The 11,220-nt window shown below is 34.8% G+C and overlaps 1 pseudogene; it reads left to right on the plus strand.

Annotated features, from left to right (window-relative positions):
- Positions 1-2,312: 2,312 nt before the first annotated feature.
- LOC127835943 (uncharacterized) lies at positions 2,313-4,652 on the plus strand (annotated as a pseudogene).
- The last annotated feature ends 6,568 nt before the right edge of the window (positions 4,653-11,220 follow it).

Genomic DNA, 11,220 nt, shown 5'->3' on the forward strand with positions numbered 1-11,220 from the left:
TCGTCCTTCTTCTTTCTAGATTTTTTATATATATTTTTTTTTATAGTAATTGATCCCACTTCTGACACCAGTTGTTCCGCCGCCGGCCACCCCTGCCGAGGTGGTACGGTAACGGGACAAGGCTCCAATCATATGCACGCAGGTCCGTTGTTGCACAACAACGATATTTAATATTTGCTTGGAAGGATGACGAAGTCCGAGTTCCGGTTAAGACATTCATTTATTTTTTTCTTTTGGGTTCGCATGGTATTCATATAATGGCATTGTTAATTACATCATACAAGTACATAGGTTATACACATGCAAAATCTGGTACATTGATGAATTAATAATATTGTCATATCTAGGCATAACTGTCTCTGAGCTCCGTACCCATCATAACAATAGACAAACATGGCTGCTGTTTATTATTATTGTTGTCAGGAAAGTAACTGATTATTTATTATAACATAAAATTATACGGAGCAGCTCCGGGTGGAACTGTTCTGAAAATACGGGAATGTTTACTATGTTATATACCTCACTTTCTGCCATCCGGAGTGGTTTATATTTAAATTACAAAGGAGGTTTCGTCGGAAAAGTGTTAGGAAAGATTGGCAAATGCTCCGGAAAAGTCTGGGTTTATATACCCTATGAATCGCTCCGGATGACGTCATCAAAATTGTGACGTGTACGGAGCTCTGTAGAATAAGAATTTACGGTCATAACCGAGCAACGTTTCGGCGATGTTCGTAGCGCACGGAACATGCCGAAGCGTATAGTTTGAAGTCAACATGTATATTCAAGGATAATATATTCTTAACAATTATTTATATAACTATAGTAAACTAACATAAACTCCGACATCCTGCTAGTTAGAGTGAAAACAATAGAATATAATTTAACATCCATTATACTGCAAAAGAGGGAGGGAACGCCCATGACGACAAATCGATTCGTCTCGGAATTAGTACTATATTTAGATCGAGGTTTCCCGGACATGCAGGTTGTTTAGCAAATAAAACTACATTTGATTATGCGTAGTAGCATTTCATGACAAAAGCTTTCTAACAATATTTTCAGGACAGACTAAAGTTTATGTTCTAGATTCTTACAAAACTGTGTTCAGATTAAATGCTGAACAGACGGGCAAATTCTTGTATACCACACATAGCATTTAAAAATGTGTCCCACACATAGCAGTATAACATTTATTTACACACACTCCGAATTAGATGTATTTGCGCAAACATACAATGTAAGTAGCTTATCTATGAAGAATAACAATGTCCGCCCTATTTTTTAAACCCTCGACAATATTATAATCAATGTTTTTGTTGATTGAACAAAAAATATACCACACATAGCATATCACTTAATGTGTTTTCAAACACGCGGTTGCACTTTTTGGAAAAAAATACTTAATTAATTTTGCGCCATCTTAACAAAGTTGTGTCTTTTGACAATGACCGGGCACTCGTCTTTGTTTTTTTGAAAATGGTTTTGAAATAATGAAGAAATTATCAAAAACGTTACCTGAAGCGACGTTTTGTTTACATCCGATTGTCCCACACATAGCCGAAAAAGTCACGTGGTTCAGGCAGCTTGTTCAAATCGTTATCAAATTACAATTGCTAATACATAAACATTGATAAACCTAAACATAGATAATATGTTCAAAAATGTTTACTCTTTCAAATCATGTAGATCTAATATCCTATAGTACATAAAAACTAAACTATCGCATGCAATTAATTATTACTTTAAACAAAATGAAATATGCTTGTTTAAATAAAGATAAATCAAACTATTACCGAACTTTGGTGTCGTATAATGTGTTTAGCTTCAAATCCTGAATAATTATGTGTTTGTCTGATCAATCGGCCGTTACTTTTGTTTTTCTTCTGGCTGAAGTTTGTTATGTGTGACGTCGACGTAAAAAGGCGGTGACGCAATCGCACATTCTCGGCCCTTTCCGTCAAACATCGGATAATTACCTCGAAGGAGATAGTATGAATACACATTTCGGAAGCGGTATTGCGGTCTACCTACGCGGGCCTACGCGAATCAAAATTACATAGTAAAAAACAAACATGGCCGACTTTGTGAGTTGTTTACATTTTGCAAAGATGAAAATGGGGATTTTCTATGCTCTGTAGCCAGAGCAAGTACAAACTCTACAGGAATTATGTAATGGGATTGATACCGTGGCGATATTACCAACCGGCTTCGGCAAGAGTATTATATATCAACTTCTGCCGTATTTAATTCAGAAGAAAACAGGTGCAGCTGAACCTATGATAGCAATAGTGGTTGCACCACTTAATTCCATCATGGAAGACCAGGTACAGTGCATAGATGCATCTTCATTGTGGTTGATTTTCACTTACATTCATGATTTAGCTCTGGTCTTGAGAAAATATAAATGTATTTATTAGAAATTATGAAACTGAAAGGAGATTGATGTTCTGGTAAACATATACATGTATGTTAAGTTATTACAGGAGAAATGCTATTCATAGCTTATTTTTATGCCCCCAAAGGTGGGCATATAGTGCTTGCACCGTCCGTCTGTCTGTCTGTCTGAAATTCGGTCACACTTTGCGTTTAGTTTTCGAAAAAATAGGGAAAAAGGGGGCATATGTTATCCTATGGTGACAAGCCTTGTTAAATTATAAAATGTTTTACGGTACTGGGTATTGTATTGACCACTAATAAATATTTATTTATTTAATTTGAAAAAAAAAACACTTTCCTACTATCTTTTTAAGATTGATTACAAGAGATGTAAAGTATGGAATGTGGTATTATGCAGTTGTTCCTTATGCAGGGAAATACAAATTTATAATATTTCATTAATTTCTCCCCTACTCAGATACAAAGTTTAAGATCCAAAAACCTGAAAGGCTGTTATCTGTCTTATGATGCCAAAGAGATAGTGACCATTGATGATAATGAGGATGACATTGAGGAACACAGTTCAGACAAAGAAACTGAAGGTTTGTGTACTAGTGGCGTGAGTGATGTAGCATTTACCATTACAACCACGAACACACCAAATCAAACCGGGTCTGTTGTTGTTATAATAATATAATTCTTAGATGCAATTTGTGCTTCCACTGCCAATTTGGGCCAAATTTTGTGATTTTATTAATTTATTTTAGCTTAATGTCTTGATTTTCTCCAACATAGTTATTTACAAATGCATAATGGTTAAACTACAAACATAACAATATGATCCTCCATGTATTTCACGGTTCCTGACATCATTTGTGGAATGCACACAGATATCTGAATGCAGATATTAGCAAACATGGCAACTGACAAGCCTTTGTATTTCAGAAGACTTTTCTTAAGATAAACTAGACTTTTCTAAGGTGTCAATAAACGTTAGGTACTGGGGCTACTTATAACTTAATATATACTTTTATATTAAAAGGCCTTTTACATTTACTGTTTTGCTTGGTTAGTATATACTTATATTGATTTATTTTTTCATCAATCTTTCAGAATCTCCCACTACATCTGTCCTCGGAAAGATGTTTGATCTGACAGAGCTGAAGAATGGACGCTACAATATAATCTATAGCCACCCAGAAGCACTACACACAAAGAAGATTCAGAAGATATTTCATTCATCTGTGTACCAACAGAGAGTGTGTGCAGTTGCTATTGATGAGGTTCATATGATTTCAGAATGGTGAACTTACGGTGATATTCCCTAATGCTTGCCACTTGGCATTGACAGCCACATGTACCGAACAAAGAGAGAATGAATTGACAGACACTTTGCAATATAGGAAATACACCTGTGTGTCTATTAATCCGGACAGACCCAATATTTATATAAGTAAAAGGTCAAGATTACCAAATATAAAAAAAATGATAAGTTGGACTCATTGATTGAGCCAGTGGCAGTGGAGCTAACTGACAAATTGAGTGACTTCCCAGTAACTATCGTGTATGTTGAAACTTTGGAGGCTTTGGGTTATTTTTACCAGTACCTTAATTCTTATTTAGGTAAAAGACAATATACTGGTGGGGAAATTCCTGAGAATAGAATATTTGCTCAGTATCATAAGGATTATACAAAAGCAATGAAATCCTTTATTGTGAGTGACTTGTGCAAGAAGAAACCAACAATTCGCCTTGTGCTTGCGACAGTTGCTTTAGGAATGGGACTAGATGCCCCAAGTATATCAAGGGCAATTCACTGTAGACCACCTACCAGTTTGGAGGCCTATATGCAGGAAATAGGTCGAGCCGGAAGAAAAGGTCAATCTTCTGAAGCTATCTTGTATTACAATAATAATAACATATCAAAGGCTAGGAAGGGTATATCAGATTCAATAATACAGTACTGCCAAGATGACGTTAATTGTCTAAGATTGCTGCTGGTCAAACACTTTGGTTTCAGTGAAACACAATACTTGGGGAAACCCAAAAGGATGTTGCTCAAATTGTAAAAATGTACACTTGAACAAGTGAGATAATAGTCTAGGACTCATTTGAGTGAAGTGTGAAGAGTGAAAGAAACATCTGATAAAGACAAAACAAGTCTTAAAAATGTGTGTTCATTTACATCTAATAAAGACAAAACAAGTCTTTAAAATGTGTGTTCATTTACATCTGATAAAGACAAAACAAGTCTTAAAAATGTGTGTCCATTTACATCTGACAAAGACAAAACAAGTCTATAAAATGTGTGTACATTTACATCTGATAAAGACAAAACAAGTCTTAAAAATGTGTGTTCATTCACACCTGATAAAGACAAAACAAGTCTTAAAAATGTGTGTTCATTTAAAGTGCTATGCCTCCGAACACAAGTGAAACTCGGATTTTTAAACTTTAAATGGGAGAAGCTGATATAAGCCGAACCTAGCTACAATGAGTCGGGTGGCGCCCGATGATACCCCTGCCACAGAGCAGCTAATATGAGTTATAACTCTGGGGACTAGGTGCCTGAGCTACTTTCAGCGATACAAGTTTATAATATGTGTGTTCATTTACATCTGATATAGCCTATTTCCATCAACTGACTAAATAGACAGTTCTAAATAGAATTAATTAATAATGTATACTTCGAGAGCTAGACTTACATATTTAAGACTATTACATTTTCAATTCTCATTACCATTTAGCCTAAAATATGTCAATAAAAATGCCATGTGTTACCGATTTGCGATACATGCATAATTATTACCAACAATAATTCAACAAATTTATACTTAAATTCCAGTAACAATGGAATTATAAATGGATGCATAATTACAATTCTATTAATAACTCGTCTCATCTATGGTTTTTATCATGAAACTGATAGTCATACTTATCATAATTTATGACATGCATACTCATACCTGTTGCTATACATATCTTCCCTAATTTTCTTGTTAAGAGTACTCGATTCCTTGAATCCATACATATACACATTCGAACTTTACATCCCTATCAGTACTTGACTGTTTTGTGAAATCAAGTATCTAATTTCAACTATAATTGTACATGTATATGACAATTAAGCACCTTGACAACTGAATACAAATCCATTTTTATAATCAATGATGTATAATATTAATAACAAGGACAAATATCAATTCACATGAATTGCAAAGATATCAATTTACTTGAATTGCAGACTGCCTTGTCTATTAATCATTCAACCTTATACAACAATATTGAATATTGTTTGACAACACAGACAACTGCCATCTGAAAAATGCATATCACTTACTCAACAAGTAATTATTCAAGAAAGATAACTCAACTATACAAACATAAAAGTTCACCATATTTACCAATCTTAATAAAACATGTTGAAACTAACTTAATTATAATTATTTAATGTGCATAATCCCTTTCATCTGATTTTTCACAATTTCTCCTTTTTATTAATGGTAAAAACATCTTAACTAGTGCTTATTTTGAAATAAAGTCAAGTAATAAGTAAACAAAATTGTGAAGTTAATTTTCTATTTGAACTATAAAACAAGATGAATGCATATCTAGCTTCATGTTACATTGATATATGGAAAGAACTAAAGATATAGTTATAATAGAGTTGTCTATAATATTTTTACATTTTCCATTTCATTCTATAAACAATACATTTTTATGACCCCCTTCGAAGAAGAGAGGGTATATTGCTTTGCACATGTCGGTCGGTCTGTCGGTAGGTCGGTCCGTCCACCAGGTGGTTTCCGGATGATAACTCAAGAACGCTTGGGCCTAGGATCATGAAACTTCATAGGTATATTGATCAAGACTCACAGATGACCCCTATTGATTTTGAAGTCACTAGGTCAAAGGTCAAGGTCACGGTGACCCGAAATAGTAAAATGGTTTCCGGATGATAACTCAAGAACGCTTAGGCCTAGGATCATGAAACTTGAAAGGTAGATTGATCTTGACTCGCAGATGACCCCTATCAATTTTGAGGTCACTAGTAATAGTAAAATGGTTTCCGGATGATAACTCAAGAACGCTTATTCCTAGGATCATGAAACTTGATAGGTAGATTGATCTTGACTCGCAGATGACCCCTATCAATTTTGAGGTCACTAGTAATAGTAAAATGGTTTCCGGATGATAACTCAAGAACGCTTATTCCTAGGATCATGAAACTTGATAGGTAGATTGATCATGTCTCGCAGATGACCCCTATCGATTTTCAGGTCACTAAGTCAAAGGTCAAGGTCACGATGACCCGAAATAGCAAAATGGTTTCCGGATGATAACTCAAGAACGCTTATGGCTAGGATCATGAAACTTCATAGGTACATTGATCATGGTTTCCGGATGATAACTCAAGAACGCTAATGGCTACGATCATGAAACTTCATAGGTACATTGATCATGACTGGCAGATAACCCCTATTGATTTTCAGGTCACTAGGTCAAAGGTCAAGGTCACAGTGAAAAAACATATTCACACAATGACTGTCACTACAACGGAGAGCCCATATGGGGGGCATGCATGTTTTACAAACAGCCCTTGTTATTTTATTTTTACTAGTACACAACAAGTTTGAACACAACATTGTGATCATGAATAATAAAAAGATCAACATAAACAAACAGGCAGTGTTCATAAACATTAGAATAAAATGACATTAGCAACAAAGTACAGCAATTATTTACATACAAAATTTAATTTTACAGTTTTCTTGTTTCTTGTTCCAACACTGATCTTCAGATTGTTCCTGAGATGTTCTCGTGAAAATACTGGCATCATTATTAAAATTACTAACATTGTTTTGGCATATAGGGAATTATGCTTCAATATCCCTGTATCGCTGAAAGTAGCTCAGGCACCTAGTCCCCAGAGTTATAACTCATATTAGCTGCTCTGTGGCAGGGGTATCATCGGGCGCCACCCGACTCATTGTAGCTAGGTTCGGCTTATATCGGCTTCTCCCATTTAAAGTTTAAAAATCCGAGTGTCACTTGTGTTCGGAGGCACAGCACTTTAAATGAACACACATTTTAAGACTTGTTTTGTCTTTATCAGGTGTAAATGAACACACATTTTTAAGACTTGTTTTGTCTTTATCAGATGTAAATGTACACACATTTTATAGACTTGTTTTGTCTTTGTCAGATGTAAATGGACACACATTTTTAAGACTTGTTTTGTCTTTATCCTTCAACGGTGGGGAGAATGTTCGAAGACCTTTACACTCAACTTAATTGATAAATACAATGTATACAGGTTAAGAGCAGCGTTATGTTTGTTGTTTGTTATAGTAAATAGAAAAACAATATTCCATTTCCCCTGTTAACAATTGTGTAATAAACATCATTCCAGTTCATGAGTATAATTATAGTGTTATACTCCCTTATTTAATGTCACTGTGGGTCAACAATGTCCTCTACATTTTCTTCATTTTCATCCGCAGGCATAGGTATACCACGCTTCAAATAATTTATAATTTGCATTACTTTTTCTTTGAGCAAAGCTTTCTGTGGCAACAGTTCTTTAAATGCACTTGTTTTAATGCCACAATAGCCATCCAAAGTCCGTCCACTAACTCGACAAAATGGCTTCAAATTTCTCAGATGTTTCAACAAGCAGCTCATATCCTCATTTTCACTTCTACTCTTGTGTGAAGACTTTACTTCCTTGTAACTGATTTGTAAATCAATGTGCGAGACAATATCATTAACAACTGGATACGCTTTTGAAATGGTTTCAATTGAGTGTTCGTTTTTGTTAGAACCAAGACCTTTAATTAGTTCTTTCATCTCCTTCACTTGATTTTCCTTTTGCATATCTGCAGCCTTTTTTTTTGCTTTTGCTCCTTTTGGATTTACACATGCTGCTGCTCGGACCTGAATTGCAAGTTTTGGTGGCAACATAACTTCGGTTTTTAATGTATAATCTAAACACTCGACCATGTAATTGGATAGTGGGGAGTGATTATAGAAGAAGGGGATCATCATCTTGAGGCAGTTGTTAATCCTGAAGACATCTCCTTCTTTCACAGCATCTTTCAAGTTCAAAATGATGAAGTTGTGCTGCATAAAGTTCATAACATAATTCTTTAAGTCATCTGGCTTCACAAGTTTTACATTAATTAACAAGTTTCCAACCGGAATTTGTATGGTCTCCTTTTCTTCTAACAATTTTGTTGGTATTTCAATTCTTGTTTGTCCAGTTTGCTGCTGAAATATAAGTGAAACTTTTCCATTTTCTACAGGGAGGCTGACTTTCTGTCCTTCAACTTCGAGCTCAATTCTTTCTGGGCTTTCACACTGAAGTAAAAAAGGACACATACATAAATATAAACAAATCCTACACAATTGAGTCATATCAAGCAGATACCTATCAAAATTGACCAATTGGGATCCAAACATGATGTCAACAAGTGCAGTCTGATCTTGATCCAATCTCTTCGTACAGTCAGTATTATATACTTTACAAGTTCCTGAGGTTGTTCAGTGAACATCTTTATTCAAACTGATTGTTATTACTTTAAGGTTAATTTATTCTTGATATGACTCGTGTTGTGTGTTTATTATTCAAAACTAAAAATCATTCCCAGTATCACAGTTGAAAAATATCCCTTAAAATTGAAAATGCAAGTATTTGGTCCAATCATGTTCCAACAGAACTAAGCATCTGATCTGCATCAAAACTGTTTTCGAATACCTTAAGATATATGGTATTGTGTTCTCTTAAAGTCATCCCTACACACTATCAAAGTTGCCTGTAATTATGCTACAGTTGTTGCACAGTCCGTATTTTACAAATTGGTATCTCTATCCACACATCATTAGTTTAATCTGTCATCTGTTGTATTAGTAACTGTCAGCACTATCCTAACTGGACAGCTGATAATAAAAACCTACCTCCTCAAAACTTAATGGACCAAATATTGTTGACAGAAAGCCGTCCATAAGTTCATCATAAACTGCTCTACGCCTTGGAATATGACTGTTCATAATGTTCTCTTGAGGTTCATGCTTAGTTGGTGAACTATTTGGGTCCTGTATGCCGAAGTATTCCATAGCAGCTTCGGCTATATATGCCCTTCCAACTAGCAAAACAAAATCTTCGTGGGCTTTGAATCTACTCTTCACATTTCCATTTACACTGGATCTTTGGATACGGATTTGCAAGTTTTGTAGTGTTCCAACATCTCGGCCCGTTGAGTATTTCATGAATTTTTTAACCACTTTCTGAAAATACCGTATAAGTATTGCATAACAGTGTTTATACAGTAAGCATCTTGGATAAAAAACATATACAGATCCAGTTTGGTATTTATAAGAAAGCAAGTGATTTTAACTAGTCACTTAACAATAACATAATTTCTCACTTTATATCATTTGTATAATTTTACCACCTTCTCCGGAGCTTTAATCTGCTTATCTCTTAAAGAAGCATTTTTTTATTGAAATAAATAAATATTATATTTGCAAACAGTTTTGATCTTAATTACACACCATGTTATCTGGATCAAATCTGGCATAATCAAAACTGTTTGCAAAGGCCCTTAAAATTCTGTTCCAGTACTGAAAGGGTTAACCAACGAATATTGTACCTCTAAGAAATCCATTTGCATATGGAACATTTCAACAACAACCGGAAACAGGTTGTCGAATCGTTCTGTACGTGTGTGTGCTCCCATCCGCAGAGTTTTAGCGCCATCGAGTCTAACCCGTGTTAATTGGTCCCCTCCTACAGGTATTTGGAGCTGATCAAAGTCATCACCTATCAAATAGTATTTCACAAGTTAGAAATCAAGTGGAGAACAAGTTCATGTAAAGTATTAAAAAAAAAATCTTCAAATAGTTTCAACCTAATAATTAAAAAAAAAAGATACAATGTGCCAGGAAACTGTCATTGTAGTAATACACATAAACATTACTCATAAGTGGAACTGAATAACATATTATTTTATACACCATAACACAGAAGCTAAAAAATTACCATATATGTAATAGGACCCAATGTTACAAAAACTGACTTTATTAGATGTTAAACACTTACTTCTTCCTGCTTTCCTGTACCAGTCAGACATCTGTTGGTTGTAGGAGTCCATTATGCATACACAATCATCATACTTCGCCTCATTCTTCAGTAGGATAGGTAGCGTGAAGGATTTTGTTTGGCGAGACATTATTTCCTCCAAATGATGTGGAATATGGTCTGGAACTACTAATTTCATCCACTTAAATTCTGGAAAGATTTTCAAGAGTTCTCTAGACACTAGTGTTTTTACGCTAGATTGGAATGTTATCAAGTCTGGGTTGAACATCTCAGGTTTTATGGCTTTCTCTTCGCACCTTTGTGATTCAACATATGTCTTGAGCCATTCGTTCGTAACAAAGTCCTCATCAGTGATTCTGTATGGCGTCCAGTCAGAAGCAAAAACATGATAGTCCCTATTCTTATTTTTCATCCTAATGTCATTTGTTTTGACGTAAATGTCCAAGTTATCTCTATTCAACTTGCCATCAACCCCTGTTCTTACTTCACTTACTATTCTCTTTTCACACTGTTCACTGAACTGATCCAACATGTTAGCCTTTGTTTTTGATCACATTGTGATATGTATGCGGTTCAACCTGCTAAGAAGCTGTAAAAATAAGACAAGCTCCAATTAGAAAATTAGAAACTGAAATACTAAATAAACATAATATCAATAGGACTGAACAGTGCTGAACGTGTTGCCTACTGTAAAGCAATTATATTGTAATATTCAAACAAAGTTCCTTTATTATTTTGGCTTT

Source organism: Dreissena polymorpha, chromosome 6, assembly GCF_020536995.1.
Source record: "Dreissena polymorpha isolate Duluth1 chromosome 6, UMN_Dpol_1.0, whole genome shotgun sequence".
Lineage (NCBI taxonomy): Eukaryota > Metazoa > Mollusca > Bivalvia > Myida > Dreissenidae > Dreissena > Dreissena polymorpha.